Source organism: Schistocerca piceifrons, unplaced genomic scaffold, assembly GCF_021461385.2.
Source record: "Schistocerca piceifrons isolate TAMUIC-IGC-003096 unplaced genomic scaffold, iqSchPice1.1 HiC_scaffold_949, whole genome shotgun sequence".
Lineage (NCBI taxonomy): Eukaryota > Metazoa > Arthropoda > Insecta > Orthoptera > Acrididae > Schistocerca > Schistocerca piceifrons.
Genome location: NW_025729222.1, coordinates 70001 through 80000, shown reverse-complemented (window position 1 = coordinate 80000; position 10000 = coordinate 70001). Strand labels below are relative to the sequence as shown.

At 60.2% G+C, this 10000-nt stretch overlaps 2 non-coding genes and 1 pseudogene across 2 annotated transcripts; all 3 read right to left on the bottom strand.

The window, feature by feature from the left end:
• LOC124773201 overlaps positions 1 to 5629 on the bottom strand; it is a 7958-nt pseudogene extending 2329 nt beyond the window's left edge.
• Positions 5630 to 5817: 188 nt separating this feature from the next.
• On the bottom strand, positions 5818 to 5972 carry LOC124773202. The gene has a single exon (XR_007014522.1). It is a non-coding gene; the product is annotated as a 5.8S ribosomal RNA (ribosomal RNA).
• Positions 5973 to 6323: 351 nt separating this feature from the next.
• Positions 6324 to 8232, bottom strand: LOC124773222. The gene has a single exon (XR_007014542.1). It is a non-coding gene; the product is annotated as a small subunit ribosomal RNA (ribosomal RNA).
• Between the last annotated feature and the right edge of the window lie 1768 nt (positions 8233 to 10000).

Sequence of the window (10000 nt, the reverse complement as noted above, 5' to 3'; positions counted from 1 at the left end):
ATGGCGATGTGTAGGCGCGCCGCCCACATTTCCCCAACCTGCGTTGACGATTTGAGGAGGTGGCCCTCCCACATTAGGTGGCGCTCCAGCACCTCGATCTCACGCTGCACCTCATCCATGCCTGCACCGTCGCAGGCTGGCCCTATCTTCTTCAGCGCCAGGAGACGGGACCGACGGAGGGTCGGACCCATCCATCGGCAAGATGGAATGCCGAGGCCCCCCTGGGCAACAGGAGCGTGGAAGTATCCCAGGGGGGTGTCCGCCGGAAGGCGGAACCATCTCCTGACGGCGGCCCGGATGGTAACGTCGGCCGACTTCAATGCACCCACCCGGGTGCGGCTGAGGGCCAGCCCGTGGTACAGGCCAGGGAGAAGTACGTTGGTGAGAGCGTGGAGGCGCTGTTGCGGCTTCAGCGGAGCTCGGGAGATGACGTCAAGCTGCTCCACCAGGTGGCTACGTGGATTGAAGACACAGCGACCCGCCGTGGAAAATTGCAGCCCCAGGTACCGGAAGGTTTCACCCACACGCAGGGCAGGCATGGTGGTATTGCCTGCTGTGAAGGTGACATTGCTGTCCACCTTCACCTTCTTCTCGCGCCCTGACGCGACTAAGGCGAGGGTGAAACACTTCCGGGCGTTGATCTGCAGCCCCAGGTGGGCGAGGGCTGCGGTAGCTGCGTCGATGAGGGACTGCAAGCCCCTCGGGGTCGCTGCAAACAGCAAGACGTCATCTGCAAAGGCCGCAGCGTTGACTCTGCGACCGAGGATCCGAGCTCCGATGTGGGAGGGCAGTTGGCCTAAAACGTAGTCCACCGCAAAGTTGAACAGGAGGGGGGAGAGGGGATCGCCCTGGCGAACGCCCCGTGCTGGCTGCACAGACACGCCCACGCCGGCGCCGTCCGCTATCACTGTCGTGCTGCCCTCGTAGCACCGCTCGACATACTCGACAAAGCAATCCGGCAGGCCATGCGCCTTCAGCACGGGGCGAAGGGCAGCATGATCTACCGAATCGAATGCCTTAGATACGTCGATCGATGCCACAAAGACAGAGCGGCAGGAGCGAACTGCGTCGGTGAGAGCAGTGTCCAAGATGAAGGTATTTTCCAACATCCCATCCCGAGGGATGAATGCCCGCTGACGTTCGTCCACAGCACATGCGCGCATCAGGCGTGACGCGAGAACCTTGTGAAAGGTCCGCGCCAACACCGAGCAGACCGTAATGGGGCGAAAGTCAGCGGGGGATGTTGGTGCAGCCGTTTTCGGGAGAAGGGACGTCCGCGCGCGAAGCAGGCGTTCCGGAAGGGCGCGGGCCAGAAGGAAGAGATTCATCACTTTCACCAGGACTTCGTGCGGCAGGCGCCGCAACTCCGCTGGGGTAAGGCCGTCCGGCCCGGCTGCTGATCCCCTGGGCGGCAACGCGGCGGCGACCTCCTCATGTGTGACCGGCCCCCATATGCACTCGAGAGCGACAGGCTCTGAGTGCGGGAGGAGGCGGTCACGAATGAAGCCCGCGGTGGAGATGGGCTTCTTGGTGAAGAGGTCCGCCCAGAAGTCCAGCAGACCAGGGATGGCAGGTGGCGGCTGGAGCAGGGTGCCATCCAAGAGGCCGCGCACGCAACGTGCACGCGACCGTCGGAAGGCATCCTGCGTTCTCGCGTACTCCCAGCGGCGCCGCTTGCGCTTCTGCGTCGGCGGCGCGGCAGGCGGCCGCTTCGATGGTTGGCGCGGCCGCTGTGTCCTGGTGATCGATCTCTCCCCTCTGGACCCGACCGACGCAAGGGCATCCGGGAGCATGCCCAGGATGACATCGGGCGGCGTGCCCCGCCCCAGACCTATGACACGATCCAGGGCAGAGAAACGCTGGGCGGAAGCGGGTAGCCCCGCCAGATGCTCCCAGATGGCGGCGTCAGTCGGCCCCTCCGGCGGCGGCCCGGTGGTGTCGGCCGCGAAGTCCTCGGCTGCGTCGACGGGCGGCGCAGCGGCCTCGCCCGCGTCAGGCAGCGGGCTCGCTGCTCCCCGGCGGGACGCCGGCTCTTCCCCCCGACCGATCTCAAGCGCCTCCATGAATTGGCGGACAAGCTGCTTGTGGGCAGCTTGCCGCCGTCGGCACTTGATTGCCTCCAGCGTTCGGTCGGGGAACATCCTGATGAGTTCTTGATTTACAAAGAAGAACCGGGCGTCCCTCTCGAGGAACAGTTCGGCCTCTGCCTTGGCGAGCGACAGGACTTCTTCCTCCGTCCACCTCGCGCGATGCCTCTCCGTGACGATCTCCGCGTTGGCGGCCGCAAGGTGTTGGCGGCGGCGATGGACCCCGAGACCGTTCTTGGTGGTGAAGCTGCGGTGGCACTCACTACAGGTGTATTCAGCTGCAAAAGTTACAAGATTTTCGGCACGGCCGGTTGGCCGGCTAGGTGCTGGGGGAGTTGGGGTGGCACCTTCAGCGGAAGGGCCACCACTTATTCTCTGATTACTGCCCCCAACTAAAAAAGGGATAGTGCGAGGGGGGGCTGGTAACCCCCCCAAGCCCCTGGTGCGGTCTTCCACTCTGCGAAAATCAGCGGGCCCACGAGAAGGGGAGAAGACCGCAGGAGAGGAGAGGCTAAGAGGGCTAGGCCCATGTATTGCGCATCACTCTCCCTGTAACTATAACCCAAGGAAGGCACCTCGCAGCAGCAGCACGACTACATCAAGACCGCACTTCGAAAAGCCAAGTCCGGATGCAGCCACACCGCCGCCACTTGGCCACCTTAAGAGAGTCATAGTTACTCCCGCCGTTTACCCGCGCTTGCTTGAATTTCTTCACGTTGACATTCAGAGCACTGGGCAGAAATCACATTGCGTCAACACCCGCTAGGGCCATCGCAATGCTTTGTTTTAATTAGACAGTCGGATTCCCCCAGTCCGTGCCAGTTCTGAGTTGATCGTTGAATGGCGGCCGAAGAGAATCCGCGCACCCGCGCGCCCCCGGAGGAGCACGCTAAGGCGGACGCGGCCTCGCAGCAAGGAAGATCCGTGGGAGGCCAAGGCACGGGACCGAGCTCGGATCCTGCACGCAGGTTGAAGCACCGGGGCGCGAACGCCGCGCAGGCGCGCGCATCCTGCACCGCCGACCAGCACGAGGCCGACCAACGGCGAGAGCAGACCACGCCCGCGCTAAACGCCCGCACTTACCGGCACCCCTACGGCACTCACCTCGCCCAGGCCCGGCACGTTAGCGCTGACCCACTTCCCGACCAAGCCCGACACGCCCCGATCCTCAGAGCCAATCCTTATCCCGAAGTTACGGATCCAATTTGCCGACTTCCCTTACCTACATTATTCTATCGACTAGAGGCTCTTCACCTTGGAGACCTGCTGCGGATATGGGTACGAACCGGCGCGACACCTCCACGTGGCCCTCTCCCGGATTTTCAAGGTCCGAGGGGAAGATCGGGACACCGCCGCAACTGCGGTGCTCTTCGCGTTCCAAACCCTATCTCCCTGCTAGAGGATTCCAGGGAACTCGAACGCTCATGCAGAAAAGAAAACTCTTCCCCGATCTCCCGACGGCGTCTCCGGGTCCTTTTGGGTTACCCCGACGAGCATCTCTAAAAGAGGGGCCCGACTTGTATCGGTTCCGCTGCCGGGTTCCGGAATAGGAACCGGATTCCCTTTCGCCCAACGGGGGCCAGCACAAAGCGCATCATGCTATGACGGCCCCCATCAACATCGGATTTCTCCTAGGGCTTAGGATCGACTGACTCGTGTGCAACGGCTGTTCACACGAAACCCTTCTCCGCGTCAGCCCTCCAGGGCCTCGCTGGAGTATTTGCTACTACCACCAAGATCTGCACCGACGGCGGCTCCAGGCAGGCTCACGCCCAGACCCTTCTGCGCCCACCGCCGCGACCCTCCTACTCGTCAGGGCTTCGCGGCCGGCCGCAAGGACCGGCCATGACTGCCAGACTGACGGCCGAGTATAGGCACGACGCTTCAGCGCCATCCATTTTCAGGGCTAGTTGCTTCGGCAGGTGAGTTGTTACACACTCCTTAGCGGATTCCGACTTCCATGGCCACCGTCCTGCTGTCTTAAGCAACCAACGCCTTTCATGGTTTCCCATGAGCGTCGATTCGGGCGCCTTAACTCGGCGTTTGGTTCATCCCACAGCGCCAGTTCTGCTTACCAAAAGTGGCCCACTTGGCACTCCGATCCGAGTCGTTTGCTCGCGGCTTCAGCATATCAAGCAAGCCGGAGATCTCACCCATTTAAAGTTTGAGAATAGGTTGAGGTCGTTTCGGCCCCAAGGCCTCTAATCATTCGCTTTACCGGATGAGACTCGTACGAGCACCAGCTATCCTGAGGGAAACTTCGGAGGGAACCAGCTACTAGATGGTTCGATTAGTCTTTCGCCCCTATACCCAGCTCCGACGATCGATTTGCACGTCAGAATCGCTACGGACCTCCATCAGGGTTTCCCCTGACTTCGTCCTGGCCAGGCATAGTTCACCATCTTTCGGGTCCCAACGTGTACGCTCTAGGTGCGCCTCACCTCGCAATGAGGACGAGACGCCCCGGGAGTGCGGAGGCCGCCGCCCCGTGAAGGGCGGGGAAGCCCCATCCTCCCTCGGCCCGCGCAAGGCGAGACCTTCACTTTCATTACGCCTTTAGGTTTCGTACAGCCCAATGACTCGCGCACATGTTAGACTCCTTGGTCCGTGTTTCAAGACGGGTCGTGAAATTGTCCAAAGCTGAAGCGCCGCTGACGGGAGCGATTATTCCGCCCGAGAGCATCCCGAGCCAACAGCGGCGCGGGTCCGGGGCCGGGCCAGGTAGGTCCGTCATCCGGGAAGAACCGCGCGCGCTTGCCGGGAGCCCGAGCGCCCAAAGGGGCGAATCGACTCCTCCAGATATACCGCCGGGCAGCCAGCCAGGACACCGGGGCTCTGCCCAACAGACGCGAACCGAGGCCCGCGGAAGGACAGGCTGCGCACCCGGGCCGTAGGCCGGCACCCAGCGGGTCGCGACGTCCTACTAGGGGAGAAGTGCGGCCCACCGCACACCGGAACGGCCCCACCCCGCGGCGAGTGGAAAGGCAACCGGACACGACCCCGCCGCAGATTGCTCCGCGCGGGCGGCCGGCCCCATCTGCCGAGGGCGGAGGCCAGTGGCCGGATGGGCGTGAATCTCACCCGTTCGACCTTTCGGACTTCTCACGTTTACCCCAGAACGGTTTCACGTACTTTTGAACTCTCTCTTCAAAGTTCTTTTCAACTTTCCCTCACGGTACTTGTTCGCTATCGGTCTCGTGGTCATATTTAGTCTCAGATGGAGTTTACCACCCACTTGGAGCTGCACTCTCAAGCAACCCGACTCGAAGGAGAGGTCCCGCCGACGCTCGCACCGGCCGCTACGGGCCTGGCACCCTCTACGGGCCGTGGCCTCATTCAAGTTGGACTTGGGCTCGGCGCGAGGCGTCGGGGTAGTGGACCCTCCCAAACACCACATGCCACGACAGGCGGCAGCCTGCGGGGTTCGGTGCTGGACTCTTCCCTGTTCGCTCGCCGCTACTGGGGGAATCCTTGTTAGTTTCTTTTCCTCCGCTTAGTAATATGCTTAAATTCAGCGGGTAGTCTCGCCTGCTCTGAGGTCGTTGTACGAGGTGTCGCACGCCACACCGCCAGCCGGCTGTGCACGCTACCGAGAAAGTACCGGTATGCGAACCGCCAGGCGACGGGCGCGCATCGCACGTTTGAGGAGACGCGGCCGGCCCCACAGGCGGCCGCGACACTCCCAGGTCTGCGAAGCGGGGCAAACGCCGCGCGCTTCAGTATACGTAGCCGACCCTCAGCCAGACGTGGCCCGGGAACGGAATCCATGGACCGCAATGTGCGTTCGAAACGTCGATGTTCATGTGTCCTGCAGTTCACATGTCGACGCGCAATTTGCTGCGTTCTTCATCGACCCACGAGCCGAGTGATCCACCGTCCTGGGTGATCTTTTCTCAGTTTCCGCCGTCTCTTTCGAGACGGTCGCATAGGCGGGAGTGAGGCGTGTGGCGGCCCCTGTTCCAGCGTTCTGTGTCCAACGGCCTCACGGCCGACGGGCGTCGTACGGCTCCACACCGGAGCGGACAGGCACTCGGGCGAAAGTCATTCAAAACCGGCGCCAGGCGCCAGGTGCCGCAGGCCAGCCGCTCCAGCGCTTCAGCGCTCGTACCACACAACATTGCCGCTAGTTTTGAGAGGCACGCGTGGTTCCGCACGCGGCGCACGGCTACGGCGAGCCGTACAGGTAGCGTGTTGCGCGACACGACACGCACATCGAAAGACATGCAGTCTAGTCGGTAATGATCCTTCCGCAGGTTCACCTACGGAAACCTTGTTACGACTTTTACTTCCTCTAAATGATCAAGTTTGGTCATCTTTCCGGTAGCATCGGCAACGACAGAGTCAATGCCGCGTACCAGTCCGAAGACCTCACTAAATCATTCAATCGGTAGTAGCGACGGGCGGTGTGTACAAAGGGCAGGGACGTAATCAACGCGAGCTTATGACTCGCGCTTACTGGGAATTCCTCGTTCATGGGGAACAATTGCAAGCCCCAATCCCTAGCACGAAGGAGGTTCAGCGGGTTACCCCGACCTTTCGGCCTAGGAAGACACGCTGATTCCTTCAGTGTAGCGCGCGTGCGGCCCAGAACATCTAAGGGCATCACAGACCTGTTATTGCTCAATCTCGTGCGGCTAGAAGCCGCCTGTCCCTCTAAGAAGAAAAGTAATCGCTGACAGCACGAAGGATGTCACGCGACTAGTTAGCAGGCTAGAGTCTCGTTCGTTATCGGAATTAACCAGACAAATCGCTCCACCAACTAAGAACGGCCATGCACCACCACCCACCGAATCAAGAAAGAGCTATCAATCTGTCAATCCTTCCGGTGTCCGGGCCTGGTGAGGTTTCCCGTGTTGAGTCAAATTAAGCCGCAGGCTCCACTCCTGGTGGTGCCCTTCCGTCAATTCCTTTAAGTTTCAGCTTTGCAACCATACTTCCCCCGGAACCCAAAAGCTTTGGTTTCCCGGAGGCTGCCCGCCGAGTCATCGGAGGAACTGCGGCGGATCGCTGGCTGGCATCGTTTATGGTTAGAACTAGGGCGGTATCTGATCGCCTTCGAACCTCTAACTTTCGTTCTTGATTAATGAAAACATACTTGGCAAATGCTTTCGCTTCTGTTCGTCTTGCGACGATCCAAGAATTTCACCTCTAACGTCGCAATACGAATGCCCCCGCCTGTCCCTATTAATCATTACCTCGGGTTCCGAAAACCAACAAAATAGAACCGAGGTCCTATTCCATTATTCCATGCACACAGTATTCAGGCGGGCTTGCCTGCTTTAAGCACTCTAATTTGTTCAAAGTAAACGTGCCGGCCCACCGAGACACTCAATAAAGAGCACCCTGGTAGGATTTCAACGGGGTCCGCCTCGGGACGCACGAGCACGCACGGGGCGGTCGCACGCCTTCGGCTCGCCCCACCGGCAGGACGTCCCACGATACATGCCAGTTAAACACCGACGGGCGGTGAACCAACAGCGTGGGACACAAATCCAACTACGAGCTTTTTAACCGCAACAACTTTAATATACGCTATTGGAGCTGGAATTACCGCGGCTGCTGGCACCAGACTTGCCCTCCAATAGATACTCGTTAAAGGATTTAAAGTGTACTCATTCCGATTACGGGGCCTCGGATGAGTCCCGTATCGTTATTTTTCGTCACTACCTCCCCGTGCCGGGAGTGGGTAATTTGCGCGCCTGCTGCCTTCCTTGGATGTGGTAGCCGTTTCTCAGGCTCCCTCTCCGGAATCGAACCCTGATTCCCCGTTACCCGTTACAACCATGGTAGGCGCAGAACCTACCATCGACAGTTGATAAGGCAGACATTTGAAAGATGCGTCGCCGGTACGAGGACCGTGCGATCAGCCCAAAGTTATTCAGAGTCACCAAGGCAAACGGACCGGACGAGCCGACCGATTGGTTTTGATCTAATAAAAGCGTCCCTTCCATCTCTGGTCGGGACTCTGTTTGCATGTATTAGCTCTAGAATTACCACAGTTATCCAAGTAACGTGGGTACGATCTAAGGAACCATAACTGATTTAATGAGCCATTCGCGGTTTCACCTTAATGCGGCTTGTACTGAGACATGCATGGCTTAATCTTTGAGACAAGCATATGACTACTGGCAGGATCAACCAGGGAGCTGCGTCAACTAGAGCTGAGCAGCCGGCCGCCCGGGAGTGTGTCCCGGGGGCCCGCGCGAACACGCAAGCGTCCGCTCAATCATTCTGCAAACAGGAGGAGGCTGAGCTCCCCTGCACAATACACCTCGAAACCCTCTCAGGTCCCGGCGGCGCGCAGCGCCGTCCCAAGTACTTGGTCGGGTTCGAGAGAGGCGCAATCGCCCGGAGTTAGGCGAGTAGACGCTTTCGGTGCGACCACCCGTGCTCCCAACTGAGCTTGCCGCTGCCGACAGAGGCCCGGGAGCGTGCTGTCGTGGCATTGCCGGCGGGAGACAACACGCGCCACCTACGGTGACCGGCAGCTCCAACGCCAGCGCCACAGAAGGACAAAAGCCCCACTTGGGTGCCGAAGCGAACTCTCCCAGCACAGCGCACGCGCCAACACATCCGCACAGCTGCGATACAAACCACCAGCGAGAACCGCTGGGGCGACCGAGCAGCAGACGGCGTCGCGGCGCCGAGCGCCGGGCGGCAGCGCATCCTCAACGCACACAGTCCTCAATCGGACCAGCACACTGAAGATGTCCACCGCGCTTCGCACCGGGCCCGCGAGGACCTACTTTGGCCGCACGGCGCCGCGCGCAGGGTGCGCCGGCGCGCAGCTGCGACGCCTGCCGCGTCCGTCGGCCGGCGCGCCTGCCACTGGCCGCCCCCACCAGCCGGCTGTAGCGCGTGCGCCCACGCACCGCGCGGCCAGCACGCCGGGAGGCGCCCCCTCACCGGCCGGGGACGGTCCCACCCAGCCACCGCCGCGTATCGCTTCACACCCAGATGCCGTTCAGTTTCGTCGGCATGGTGGGTATCGCTGGAACAACCGGTTAGTACCTCAACCTATCGTCGCCATCACCGATTCACCCCTAGCGAGAACAACCGCACCACAACAGGTTACCATTTGTTCATTTGCGTAACTTCACCAGAAAACGCAGGCGTCCATCGCCATTTGCAACTTCCACGATTATTGCATGCCTGTGTCAGGTGTCACGCCACACTACGTCTGCCCACATACACGCAACAAAATGTGCACGCCTAGACAATACGTGGAAGGTGGCCCCCGTACGTATGCGATGTCCATTGCTCGAACGACTGTCAACCGGCCTCTGTAGCATGTCGCAGATATGGAACGCGGTGCACCATGCCATCACGGTGTGTGAGGAGAGACGACTAGGTCCGAATACATCAACAGACAGCTCATGCTGATCGCCATCCACGGCGTCCGTTCCTCCCACACGTCTCTATGGCGTACCACACTGCAATCCAGCTCTCATAGGGAGACGACACGTAGCTGCGTGCACAATATTTGCACTGTATGGTCCGCCGTTTTTGGGCGCAGTCGTTGTACGGTCACACATGTGCCACGATGTATCATTCAGTACATAAGGACGAATGTGCAGTACAGATTGTGGTTTACGCGTACGACATTAGCGGACAGTTGACACAGGCCGCACCACAACGTAGCCTGAGTACGTCGCATGCGGAGGGCATTGAACATGCAAAGTTCTCACCAACCAGCTTGCGAAGGCAGGGGGCAAGGTGGGGACGTGGGGAGGGGCGGCATGTACGTCCTGCTGCCATCCACATTACAGTGTACAGCAGGAGCATGTGGAAAGTGAGCAAGACTTGCAAGGTGTTTAACATGAAGCGATACACAGGGGAGCGGGGAGTGCGAGTAGCGAACTATATTGCGAGGGTTGCGGGTGGGCAACACTACACTAATTGAACGAGTCGTA